The sequence below is a fragment of the Ochotona princeps genome, chromosome 1 (genome assembly GCF_030435755.1).
Source record: "Ochotona princeps isolate mOchPri1 chromosome 1, mOchPri1.hap1, whole genome shotgun sequence".
In the NCBI taxonomy this organism is placed as follows: domain Eukaryota; kingdom Metazoa; phylum Chordata; class Mammalia; order Lagomorpha; family Ochotonidae; genus Ochotona; species Ochotona princeps.
Window position 1 is genome coordinate 60,580,369 of NC_080832.1, and position 14,413 is coordinate 60,594,781.

Below are 14,413 nucleotides of genomic sequence, written 5' to 3' on the forward strand. Positions count from 1 at the left end.
CTAAGTGCCTGGTTCACCTTTTGAGGCATTTCCAGGCACATTATCAGAGAACTGGATCAAAGCAGTGTGGCAGACAGGATTTGAATGAGTGCCCTGGTATGGAATGCTGGCATCACAGGTGGTGGTTTCACCAACTGCGCTGCAATGATGACCCACAGTATCCCTTTTATACAGTAGTCAAGTCTTTTTGGTTACATACAGAGTAGCGAAATTGCTGCATCATATGGCAGATCTCCTTTAATGTTTAAAATTGATCTCCATACTATTTTCCACAGAGGCTGTACTAATTTGTGTTTCTACCAAACGTATATATGAGTTTCCTTTTCTGCACACTCTCACCAGTACTTGTTATCCTATTTTAGATAATAGCCATTTTGATAGGACAAGCTGAGATCTCATTGTGTGTATGTATGTTTTAAAGATGTATTTATTTTTGCTTCAAAAGTAAATTTATAGAGAGAAGGAGAGATAGAGATAGATCTTCCGTTGGCTGGTTCTCTCCCCAAATGGCCATAACAGCCAGAGCTGAGCTCATCTTAAGCAGAAGCTGGAGCTCCCAGGTCTCCCACATGGGTTCAAGGTCCCAAGAACTTATGCCATCCTCTACCTTTTTTTCAGGCCACAAGCAAGGAACTGAATGAGACATGGAGCAACCATCACTAGAACTGGAGTCCACATGGGATCCAGGTGCTTGCTGGTGGAGGATGAGCTTGCTGCGCCACCATGACAGTCCCTCATTGTGGTTTTGACTTGTATTTTCGTAATGGTGAGTGATATGGAACTTTTTTTTTCATATATCAGGCATTTGCATTTGTTTCCGTGGGATCTTTTTTTAGTTTTGGATCCATTGTCCATTTCTTCATTGATTTTGTTGTTGAGTTTTTAAATTTTCTGATATATTCTGGATATTTGATCATTTGTCAGGTAAGTTACTTGTATGTTTCTTTTCCCATTTTGTCAAATTTTTACCAGTTGTCTCTGTTGCTATACATAAGCTTCTGAGTTTAGTACAATTCCAGTTTTGCTTTTGTTGCTTGCGCTTTAGCGACGTTACCTAAGAAGTCATGACCTATAGCAATATTTTGGAGTTTCCTCCTATTTTCCAGGCATTTTTCTTCCAGGCATTTCCAAGTTTCTCTGATCTTCAGTTTGTCTTTGATCCATCATGTGTTGACTTTTATATAACCAGAAACGAAGGGACCTAATTTCATTCTTCTTCTTTTCAGTGTTGTCAGTACTATTTTAAAAATGCTATTCTTTCTTTAATGTATGTTTTGGACACTTTGATAAACAGTCAGTTAGCTTTTATGTATATGGAGTACTTTATGGACTCTATTCTCTTATATTGATCTACGCATGAATTTTATGCTTAGTACCATGCTATCTTAATTACAATAGCTTTCTAGAACGTTTTGAAATTAGATCTTGTGATGTCTCTAGCTTGATTTTTTTTCTTCCTCAGGATTGCTTTGACTTTTCTGTTTTTTTTAATCCCATAAGATTTTAGGATTTTTCCCCCCTAATTCTGTAAAGATTGCCATTGATATCTTCATAGGGATGGAAATTAATCTGTAGATTGCTTTAGGTAATAGTTTTTTGTGAGATAAAATTTTTCTTACCCATTAGAAAGGAATAGCTTTCAATTTTTGGGTGCCCTTGATTTCTCTCAGTGTTTTATAATTTTAACTATAAAAATCTATTTATAAAAGAAATTTATCACTCTAAAAAGATTCATTCATTTTTTTTTATTTGAAAGGAAGATTTTACAGAGAGAGAAGGAGAGACGGAAGAATCTTCCATCCACTGGCTCACTCCTCAAATAGTTACAACGGTTGGAACTGAGGTGATCTGAATCCAGCAACCAGAAGCTTCTTCTGCATTTCCCATGTGAGTTTAGGGGCCTAAGGACTTGGACCGTTCTCTGATGCTTTCCCAGGCCACAACCAGTAAGCTGGAGCAGCAGTGGAGCAGAAAGTACAAGAATAGATGCCCATATGAGATACTGGTACCACAGAAATTAGCCTACTGCACTACCCCTCTGGCTCCCTATCACACTCTTTCTTTCTCTTTTAATGATTTATTTTAAGTTTTATTTTAAAGGTAGAATTACACAGAGAAGAAGAGACAGAGGGAGAGATCTTCCATCTGCTGTTTCACTTCCCAAATGGCTACAATGCCTAGAGTTGGGCCAATTTGAAGCCAGGAGCTTCTTTCTCCACCTCCCGTATGAGTGCAGGCCTCAAGGGGCTTGGGCTATTTTCTGATGCTTTGCCAGGCCGTAAGCAGCGAGCAGGATCAGAACTGGCATGGCCTGGGCATGAGCCGGTACCCATACGGGATGTAAGTGTCACAGATGGAAGCTTAGCTTATCACAACCTGGTGCTAGCCCCACAAAATCTATCACTTGTTTCGTTAATTTTATTCCTAAATTTGGTGAGTTGATTGTTGGTGTATAATCGTATTTTGATTTTGTAGTCTTTGACTTTAGTCAACACTATTAGTCTTTTTGTGTGTGTGACTAATGCTTTTTGCTTTCTTTGCATAGGGATTGGTATAGTGCTACAGTAGACCATTGTAGTGCTGCTGCCTGTGTTCCCATAGGCTATATCGGAGTGGTGATTTCAGTCCCAGCTGCTCCATTTCTGATCCTGCTCCATGCTAACATGGTTGGGAGCTCTCTTTCTTTCCCTTCCTCTCTCCCTTTCCTATATACATTACTCCACCTGCCACATAAATAGAATAGGTAAATCTTCCAAACTTGCCTCTTAATCAGAAGACATTCTTGTGTGTTTTCTTTCAGAACTTCTTTTTTTTAAAATTTATTTTTATTAATTACATTGCATTATGTGACACAGTTTTATAGGCTCTGGGATTACCACAACTCTCCAAAGAGCTCCCCCCCATGGTGGATTCCTCCACCTTGTTGTAGTATTACAGTTCAAATTCAGTCAAGATTCTTTCATTGCAAGCATATAACAAGCATAGAGTCCAGCATCTTACAAGAAGCCGTTGAATTTATCTTTCAGAAGTTCTATATATGACAATCTGAAGCTGTGATTGCCATAGTCATTCTTCCATAGAAATTATCTTTGAATTCCCTGTCACATTGAAGTGTCAGCTTTACCATAAAACGGATTACCACACACAATTAAATTGTCTGTTTCTGGCCTATTTTGTCGCACTAGTCTATTTATATATCTTCATTCCAGTATCACACTAGTTTTATTACAGATTTATAATATCTTGAAATCTAATTGCGTGTGTTCTCCAAGCTTTCTTATTTTTGATCATTTTACCTGTTTTTGAATTTCTATATTAAATGTCATAATCACTTGTAAGCATCCTCAAACTTGTTAGCAATAGGTTTTTACCTACATTAATAAAGGAAACAGCTACTCTTTTTTAGTGTGGGATGTTTCTCCTCTAATTTCATGGATTTCCTGAATTCTAAGCTAAGAGTCTCTAATTTAGGCACATATAATATGTTTTTTATGTCCCCTGTAATATCCTGAATTTTCATTTGTACTCAACTCAAAGTATTTTTAAATTTTTATTGTTTTTATTTTGGCTACTGCTACTTACGTGAATATTGTTTAAGTTTCAGGCATGTGTAAGTTATTTCAGATTGGCTGCAATCTAGTCTGATAGCATACTTTGTATTCCAACATTCTGAAATTCATTGAACTTGCTTTGTCTCCCAACAGCTGACCTCATTTTGGCAACTATTTCTAATGCACTGGACAAGTCAAGAATGTCTAGTTGATTAATTATGTAATTCAAATCTTCTAGAAGCATAGTGACAGTTTTCTGTATATTTATACATCACTAAGAGATTAATGTAAAATATCTCATGATGATCACAAATTTTCTTCCTCATAAAATTGTTTTCTTTTATATTTTTAATGCTCTTTTATTAGATGCATGCAAATTTTGCATATACCTTCTTGATAAGAAAACGCTTTGATTATTGTGACAAATCCTTATGTTATGGCTACTGTACTTTATATCAATTGAAGTTTTCATAAAATATCTTCTTTCATCCTTACTTTGAATATGTGTGTCATTGTTTTCAAGGTATAGTTCTAATGCGCAGGCTGGATATGAGCTATATGTGATACATGATACATGATGCATATGAAACTTAGTTACAGGATACTTTTATATCAATACTTCTTTGTAATTGTCTAAGAGTTGTAAGTCAGGGGCCAGTGTGATGGTTCAACTGGCTAATAGGACAGGAAATAAAAAGTGTACATTATGTACAGTGAGAAATCCATATGTGACTTTGGCAGAAGAAATTTTAGGAGTCAGAAAAACTAGTTTTAAAAAGAGCAATGAATGCAAAGTTAAAAGGAGACAATAAGTAAAAGATCTGAATGTGCTTATAAGCTCAATGCAAGTAACATCAGAGAGCAATGCGTTGTGTGTAAACTCAACAGAGCTCTTACTAGCTAATAGAAGGCTGAAGCATGCTCAGCGTTCAGAATTGGTCTGATGAATGAAGAACTTTGAAGCTGATGTGGATAATGTTGAGACAGTGGCTATCAGTGGAAGCAAATCACCAAGGAATTGAGAAGAGGAAATGCAGGAAACAGAAGGATGAGACCCTCCTACTGAGCAAAAAGGCAATTGAAGAGGTGGAAAGTGCACCTAAGGCAGGAGAAGAGAATTTAGGTTCTGGATTTTTGTCTGAGAAGAGTGATGCAGGATGCTCGGGTCAGAGGGGGCTGAGCATGAGCATCAGCTACCTGAAAGTCTAAGACATATTGAAGATTGCAACCATAAATGTATTTAATCTAGTTTAAAATTAAACTATGATTTAAATATATAAAATTATATAGATTATTGTAACACACTATAGAAGCTCAAGTATGTACAATTTAGATATATATATTTTTTGCTTTTCTTCCAAAAGGATTTTTTTTATTTATTATTTTTAATTCATTAATTACATTGTATTATGTGACACAGTTTCATAGGTACTTGGGTTCTCCCCACCCCTCCCCAAACCCTCCCACCATGGTGGATTCCTCCACCTTGTTGCATAACCACAGCTCAAGTTCAGTTGAGATTCCCCCATTGCAAGCGTATACCAAACATAGAGTCCAGCATCTTATTGTCCTGTCAAGTTCAACGGCTTCTTAAGTATACCCTTTCTGGTCTGAAGACAGAGCCAGCAGAGTATCATCCCAGTCAATTGAAAGCTCTAACATACCATCAGCAAAAATTTACATCATTATGGGATTAATTGACATAGTAATGAGTAACCAATATGTTAAAAGTAAATGCGAGTTCCCAGCCACCTTCTGTGACCACCTCATTGACATTTCAATTTTAGTTTATACACAACATATAACATTCATAACATAACATGTTATACATAACATCATATCATCTTAAATTAAGGCAAACATGTGGTATTTAACCTTTTGGGATTGGCTCATTTCCCTTAGCATTATGGTTTCTAGTTTGGCCCATTTGGCCACAAAGAACTGCATTTTGTTTTTTTTAATAGCTGAGTAGTATTCAATGGAGTAGATGAACCATAGCTTTCTTATCCAATCCTCTGTTGATGGGCATTTTGGTTGCTTCCATGTTTTTGCAATTACTGATTGTGCTGCTATGAGCATAGGAGTGCATGTTGGTTTCTTATAAAACAAGTGTTCTGGATATATTCCTAGGAGTGCTATTGCTGGATCGTACGGTATGTTGATTTTGAGTTGTTTGAATATTCTCCATACTGATTTCCATAGAGGCTGTACCAGCCTGCAGTCCCACCAGCAGTGGAGTAGGGTTCCCTTTTCCCTGCAACCTCGCCAACAAGTGTTGTTGGTGCTTTTATTCATGTGGGCCAGTCTTACTGGCGTTAGGTGGTACCTCATTGATGTTTTAATTTGGATTTCCCTTATTGCCAGGGAACTTGAGCATTTTTTCATATGTTTATTTGCCATTTGGGTTTGTTCCTTTGTGAAGTGTTTGCCCATTTCCCATGCCCATTTCTTGAGTGGCTTGTTTGTTTGCCATTTTGGTTGTTTTGTAGCTCTTTGTATATTCTGGAGATTAACCCTCTATCACCTATGTTGTGTGCGAAGATCTTCTCCCATTCTGTGGGTTGCCTTTTTACTTTGTTGATTGTTTCTCTAGCTGTGCAGAAGCTTCTTAGTTTGATGAGGTCCCAATTATTTATCTTGGTCTCGATTTCTACTGCTTTTGGAGTCTTTTTTAGGAAGTGAGGGCCTACCCCTAAGTGTTGCAGTGTGTTTCCAACATTTTCTTCCAAAAATTTGAAGGTTTCTGGATGTAGGTTTAGATCTGTTATCCATTTAGATTTGATCTTAGTGTATGGTGAGAGATGTGGGTCTATCTTTTTGTTTCTGCAGGCTATTAACCAGTTGTCCCAACAGCATTTATTGAACAGACCTTCCCATTTGCCTGGATTGTCGTTTGTCTTTTTGTCAAAGATTATTTGGCTGTACCTGTTTGGGTTCCCTTCTGGTGTTTCTATTCTGCTCCATTGATCTTCCTCTCTATCTTTGTGCCAGTACCAGGCTGTTTTGATAACCACTGCCCTACAGTATGTCCAGAGGTCCGGAACTGTGATTCCCCCTGCTAACTTCCTGTTCTTCAGGATGGTTCTAGCTATCCGTGGTTTTTTGTGTTTCCAGATGAACCTTTGGATCATTGTTTCCACTTCCATGAAGAATGTTTTGGGCAATTTGATTGGGATTGTGTTGAATGTATATATTGCTTTTGGCAGTATAGACATTTTAATTATATTGATTTTACCTATCCAGAAGCATGGGATGTTACTCCATCTTTTGAGGTCTTGTTCAATTTCTTTTTTAAGTAGTTTGTAGTTTTCTTCAAATAAGTTTCCTACATTTTTGGTTAGATTTATGCCCAGATATTTCATACTTTTCTCTGTTATTTTGAATGGTATCTTGCTGGTTAAATCTTTTTCCATCTTGGGGCTGTTCGCATACACTATGGCTGTTGATTTTTGTTCATTAATTTTGTACCCTGCCACTCTACCAAACTCTCGTACAAGTTCTAGCAGTCTCTGTATTGAGTCTCTTGGCTCTTCTACATAAAGAATCATATCATCTGCGTATAGTGAATTTAGATATATTTTTACATTTTCTGTATCTGATCCAACTTTCTGCTAATGTGCCTGAGAAGACAGAGCAGGATGATTCAAGCACCTAGACCCCTGCCACCTGTTTGTGAGACCTAGATGGGATTTCTAGTCCCTGGCTTTGTTCTGGCTCCCTACCTAATCTTCATGGACATTTGAGAAACGAACTAGAAGATGGAAGATTTCTGTCTCTCAATCTCTTTCTCCCTGTCAATGAAATATATATATATCTATATATATATATAGATATATATATACACACACACGTCCACATATATACATATATGAATACACATACACATATATATGTCCTTCCCCTCTCCTTTTTTGTCCTCTTTCTTAAAGGTAGTATATATCATTACCATACAGATTTAAACTCTTATTACTAATGTACCTTTTCATAAAGACTATGTTATTGTTTATTGCATTCATTCATAATGCTATTACTTGACACCTTTAAAAACAGATTTACTTATTTATTTGAAAGTCAAAGTCTCAGAAAAAGACAAGAAGAGAGCAATATTTTTTCCTGCTGGTTCACTTACGAAAAGGTATAGCAGCCAGGGTTTAGCCTGAAACCATGGGTTTAGCTGAAACCATGGGTCTTCCATGTAAGTGACAGGTGAAGAATGTTTGGTCACCTCTGCTGCCTTCCCAGGTGAATTAGGAAGCTGGATGAGAAGTGGAGCAGCTAGCACTTGAACTAGTGCCCATATGGGAAGTTGGTGTTGTGTTAGGCAGCTTAACCCACTGTACCACAATGCTTGCCCCATTCTATTACTATGAAACACACTAGTTTTTAGGTTTATCATGGTGATACATGTAGATAATGCATTTTAATGTTACTGTATAGTGTATTGTGTTGTTTGAATGTATCAGAGGTATCAGAGAATATTCATTCAGCTGGTCTGGAATGCCAGTTGGTTTGTTTCTGCCTTTCTGGTTTTACAAAGAAGGCTTGACTGAAGCCTCCTGTCCATGTCTTGTCATTCGCAAGCTCAGGAGTTCTTGAAGGGTATTTGTAGATTTTCTAGGGCTTAGAATACATGTATTTTCAACAAAATCTGTTGTTGCTAAATTGCCTGCAAGAAAGTATGAATTTATAGTGGAGTCATGCTGTATTTGCCTAAATGTGTGTGTGTATGTGCGTATGCATATATGTGAGGATGAGTCTATACTTATCAGACTAGAATCTGGCAGGCAGGCAGTTAGGTGTTTGGAGTGGTCATTTGATAATTTCAAGTATCAACAAAGTTGAGGTGATAGTGAAAAATGTAAAGAATAGAAAGGTAGATTGTACCTTTACTTTTCAATTACTTTTCAAATAATTTAAAGTTCAAGTGGTTGAAGATTCATTTCAATGTGGACAAAAGTAAGCATACAAGAAAATGAAAAAATCTATGATACTGTGGTTAGAGTATGACATGTTCTTATTAAAGTTTTAAACTGTTCATCAGTTATGGTCATTGTAAGATATTGTTATGCAGAGCAGAAATAAAGTGAAGATGAAGTGAAATAACCAGTACATTAACAGAACTGGAAATATAGAGTGTTAATCATATAACCTATAACTGTCATTAAATTTGTCCAGGGTAACAGTGGAACTTCACCCCACATTTTAAAGGATCTTTTTCTGCCAGGTGACAGATGGGATACAGACCCTGAGAGCTCAGTACAGCAATGTGTGATCATTGCTTGAAATAACTGGGAGCTGTCTTCATTTTGGCATAGAGAAAGCTTAGGAATAAGGAGTGTTTTGGATTTCAAAGAAGGTGCTAAACATGTGATGGTTATCACATATGCTCAGTCTGATAAGTGATCAGGGCTGAGCTGGAGCAGATGGTAAGGAGGAAAGGACTGAAAATAACAATTCATGTAACATTTTCCTCTCCAATGTGATGTTTTGGGACCAGTTGGGAATAGTTGCTCAGTTGGAATCTCCATGACACATGTCTATGGTTGTGAATGTATCCCACCCAGAAGCTACTGGTAGAGACAGAAACTAGATTAAAAAATGAACAACTTTATGAGGATGGGACTCCCAAATATGCCTTATCTGTATTTAGTAATTCTCACACAAAATGAAAGTCACTTCCCAGTCTGGGGTAATGGTTAAGGCAACATGTCATACAGTGCCTTAGAATTCAGAAATTAAATTTACCAAGCAGTATTACAAAATGAACTGCCCGAGTATGTCATTTTAGTTCAAAATCATTAGAGGGCCCAGTGGCGTGGCCTAGTGGCTGAAGTCCTCGCCTTGAAAGCCCCGGGATCCCATATGGGCGCCGGTTCTAATCCCGGCAGCTCCACTTCCCATCCAGCTCCCTGCTTGTGGCCTGGGAAAGCAGTCGAGGACGGCCCAAAGATTTGGGACCCTGCACCCATGTGGGAGACCCGGAAGAGGTTCCTGTTTCCTGGCTTCGGATCGGCGCAGCACTGGCCATGGCGGCTCACTTGGGGAGTGAATCATCAGATAGAAGATCTTCCTCTCTGTCTCTCCTCTGTGTATATCTGACTTTGTAATAAAAATAAATAAATCTTTAAAAAAAAAAAACAGTAGAGAAATGAGGAACCCTATGATCCTTAAGATGGTTGAAACTTTTAGAAAGATACTCTGGAATCCTATAGAGTCATAATTCTAATCACTCCTGCTCTTTTATGTTGCTCTTGAACCTTTCTTCTTTCAAGTCAGACCAGTTGTGTCACAGGCCATACCTCTTATACCTCTGCGGTGTTAACTTGCTTGACTAGAGATCAATTATTCCACCATTTCATCTTGCATAAAAGCAGAACATAAAAACCCAATTGTTGGGCCCTGCGCGATAGCGTAGCGGTTAAGTTCTTTGCCTTGAACGCAGCAGGATCCCATATGGGCTCCCCAAAGTCTTGGAACCCTGCACCAGTGTGGGAGACCCGGAAAGAAGTTCCTGGCTCCTTGCTTCGGATCGGCTGAGCACTGGCCGTTGCCGTCACTTGGGGAGTGAATCATCAGAGGAAGATCTTTCTCTCTCTCCTCCTCTCTGTACATCTGCCTTTCCAATAAAAATAAATAAAATCTTACAAAATAAAAGTGATTGGTAGATACACACTTGGGAAAGCAACGTGGAAGATGCCTTAACCTCCTGGGACATTACACCCACTTGGACAACCAGAAGAAACTCCTGAGTCCTGGCTTCAGATTGCAGCCAATGCCAGGCATTGCAGCCATTTGGGGAGTGAAGCAGTGGATGTGAGATCTTTCTCTCTGTCTTTCCTTCTCTCTGTAAATCTGTTTTTCCTATAAAAATAAAAAGGTAGAGTTCTTTCCTATGCTCTTTCTAACACATGGCCTAGAATGCTAATAGATTAAAAAAAGAGATTTATTTATTTTTATTGCAAAGTCAAATATACAGAGAGTGACCGCAATGGCTAGAGCTGAGCTGATCCGAAGCCAGAAGCCAGGAACTTCTTCCGGGTCTCCCCCATGGGTGCAGCGTCCCAAGGTCTTGGGCCATCTTTGACTGCTTTCCCAGGCCACAAGCATGGAGCTGGAAGGGAAGTGTGGCTGCTGGGATTAGAACCGGTGCCCATATGGGATCCTGGTGTGTTCGAGGTGAGGACTTGAGCTGCTAAGTCACTGCTCCAGGCTCAAAATGCTAATACATTTAAGAAGACTCAAACTCAAAGACTTGACCTCCAACGATTTTTACGGAGAGCTTAAAATGCTCTGTATAAGTGAATTGAAACATATGGGATTAATTCTCAAGAAAATATATCTTGATTCTAAATTTAAAATACTTAAAATAAATACATTTTAGGTTTCCCAGGGTTCAAAATAGCCAGAGATGAGTCCAAGATGTTTGATGAGCTAGTCTTTCTTTCTTACTTTTATTTATATCCAACACATGTCTTCTCTCACACCCCTTGTCCATTGTACAAATTTCAAAGGAAACACTGGACAATATGCCGGGCCAAAAATACATTAAAATGATATCGAAACAATGGGCTGACACTAATGAGCAACTTGTGAAAGCTTTCATGGTATTAGAAAGAGAAAATAATTAAGGATGCTGTTGATGGTAGTCTGGTAAGAGGTTGGGATTTTTAGGTGTTTTTCTTGTATTCTCAGTTCACTGTGGAATTCGTATTTTTTTCACAGAAGTCAAATGACATTTTGTATAAATTATGTGAGGAGCAAAAATGATCATAGACTTCTTCCTTATTGTTTGACTTCATGGAAAGTGGTTGTTAAAATACCTTAAGACATGCTTTTGTTGTCTAGCAAATTTTAAAGCGGATATTAGAGCTGATCTGAAAATCTTACAGTCAAGTAGATCCTCTCACTTTTAGATCTCAGTTTAAGGGGTTCATCCTGATAGGCCATCTCATCCAAGTTGCTAAGGCTATGTTTTTAAAATATTTTATTTATTTATTTATTTATTTATTTATTTACTTACTTATTTATTTATTTATTTAAAGGCAGAGAAAGAGAGAGAGTCCCTCTATTGTTCACTCACCGGATGACCACCACAGCCAGAGTTGGGCTGATTCAAAGCTGGGAACCAGGAGCTCCTTCTGGATTTCCCTCACGAGTGTAGGAGTCCAAGTACTAGACCCTCCTAGACTGCCTTTCCTCCATTAGTGGGGAACTGGATCAGAAATGGAGCCGTAGGTACTTGAATTGGTGTCCAAATTCGATGCCGGTACTGTAGGTGGAGGCTTAGCCTTTATCCATGGTGCTGGCGCTAGCTCTGGCTGCTTTGAAGTGTAGGTTGACCACCATGTCACTTGACATGCTTTTTTTATATATGTAAATACTCAAAGGTGTTCTTCATATCCTTCTAATTTTCTAGTAAAGATTATAGGGTAAGAAATGTAATTCTATTTTTTTTTTAATTTCAGAAAAGCCAGAAATCATCAAACTATTAGAGCAAAACAGAATGCACTCTACAAGATACAGGCATTGGTAAGTGTTAGAAAAGGCACCAAAAGCACAGTCAAAGCCAAAATTAACAAATGGGACGACACTAATTAAGAAGCTTCTGTACACCAAATGAAATATCAACAACACAACGCCTGGTATTTCAACAGCAGGTCAACCTACCATAATGACGCACGAACAAAGCAGTGACTTCTGGAACAATGACTAAGTTTATTTATTTATTTTTAAAGACATTTATGTTTGTATTGGAAAGATACACAGAGATAAGGAGAGATAGAGAGAAAGATGTTCCATCTACTGGCTCACTCGCCAAATGGCTGCCATGGCTGGAGCTGAGCTGATCTGAAACAGGACCCCGGAACCTCTTGTAGGTCTTCCACATGTGTGCTTTGGGTCATCCTCAGCTGCTTACCCAGGCCATGAGCATGGAGCTAGATGGAAAGTGGAACAGCCAGGGCACAGACTAGCACCCATATTGCATGCCATTGCTTAGAGGTGCAGGATTAGCCAGTTGTGCCAACATGCTGGCCCCTGTGTTCTTATTTTTTATTGGGTTATCCACTTCTTAGTAATATCAAGAACTCTTTTATAATTATTTTGTTATAGCTCTCTCTTTTACTTGTTTGTACATATTACAAAATATTCTCCTAGTTTACAATTTTTTTCTTTAAAAACAGAATCTATGGTTTCTTTTGATGAAAAGAAGATTAATTTTATCTAACTTCATGAATCTTTTTCTTTATTGATTTTCACTTTCGATGTTATGAAATCCTATTCATCTCCAAGTCACAAATACATTGTTTTTCTTTCTTTAAAAGCTTAGCAAATTTGCCTTTCACAAGTAATTTTTTTAAAAAGATTGATTTTATTTTTTATTGGAAAGTCAGATATACAGAGAGGAGGAGAGACAGAAAGGAAGATCTTCTGCTCATTGATTTGTTCCCCAAGCACCTGGCCGGAGCTGTGCTGATCCAAAGCCAGGAGCCCGGTGCCTCTTCCAGGTGTTCCACGTGGGTGCAGGGTTCCAAGCCTTTGGGCTGTCCTCTACTGCTTTCCCAGGCCACAAGCAGGGAGCTGAATGGGAAGTGGGGCCACTGGGATTAGAACCGAAACCTGTATGGGATCCTGGCACATGCAAGGCGAGGACTTCACCCACTAAGCTACATTGCCGGGCTGCACATTTAATTTTTAGTGATTCTAAACAACACGTTGTTCATACTTGTCTCCATTAGATGGTGTCATTATGCTCACATAGCAGATGCTCTATGTCAACAACTACCCCGCTGTATATGTTAGGCTACCTTACGGCATATCTGCCTGAGTTTGGCAACAGATCAGAGGCACTTTTTTTTTTTAAAGATTTCTTTTATTTGCATTGAAAAGACAGATTTTTAGAGAGGAGAATAAACAAAAAGATCTTCCATTTGCTGATTCACCCCCCAAGTAGTCACAAAAGCAGGAGCTAAGCCTATCTGAAGCCAGGATCCAGGAGCTTCTTCTGGGTCACCCATTTGGGTGCTTGGTCCCAAGGGTTTGGGTCATCCTCTGCTGCTTTCCCTGGCCACAACGCAGGGAGCTGGAAGCAAAGTGGAGCAACCAGGACACAAACTGGTGTATGCAAGACAAGGATTTATCCACTAGGTTACTGCACCAGGCCCAGAGGCACTGACTTTTATCCTGGGATAGAGTTACAAAATATAATGTGTGACTTCTTGGAATAAAATAATTCAGTATTTCAAGTATTTTTGAAATACTGCTAAAATTTCTTGCTAATTTTGTATTTCAAACTACATTCTCACAACTCTGAGTACTGTCACTTTCTGAATAGCTAACCGTTTTTTTATGTCTTATCTAGAGGAAAATGCTTTGAGAATGTGAGGCAGTTATTTAAAAAGGATGCTTCATATTTATGGCATTTGATAAGGGGATTGACTAAAGTCAAAACTCTGAGAAACAGTAACAGGAAACGTTAGGTGCCAGGAAAAGCAGCTGGATTGCTGAAGGTGGGCAGCACCTTCAGGCTCAGTTTTTTAAAACACTCTATCAGGTGACTGCATCAACACATTGAAAGTAGGAAATTATAATAATAACAAAGAACAAAAAACCCTCATGTAAACAAAAAAAGTAAAAATCCAGTGTTCCCCAAGAGTGAAATCATTACCCCAGATTTCAGTCTTGCTTCTATAGATTACATATTTTACATTCTGCGTATTTGTTATCACAAGTTAAGAAAAACACATTGTATTTGCCTTTTGGGACTAGCTTATTTTACTAAGATAAAAATTTACTTTTAGGTTTTTATTAGTGATGTTTAATACAGCAAAGTAAATGTTTAGAAATCTCATTTTATATATTAA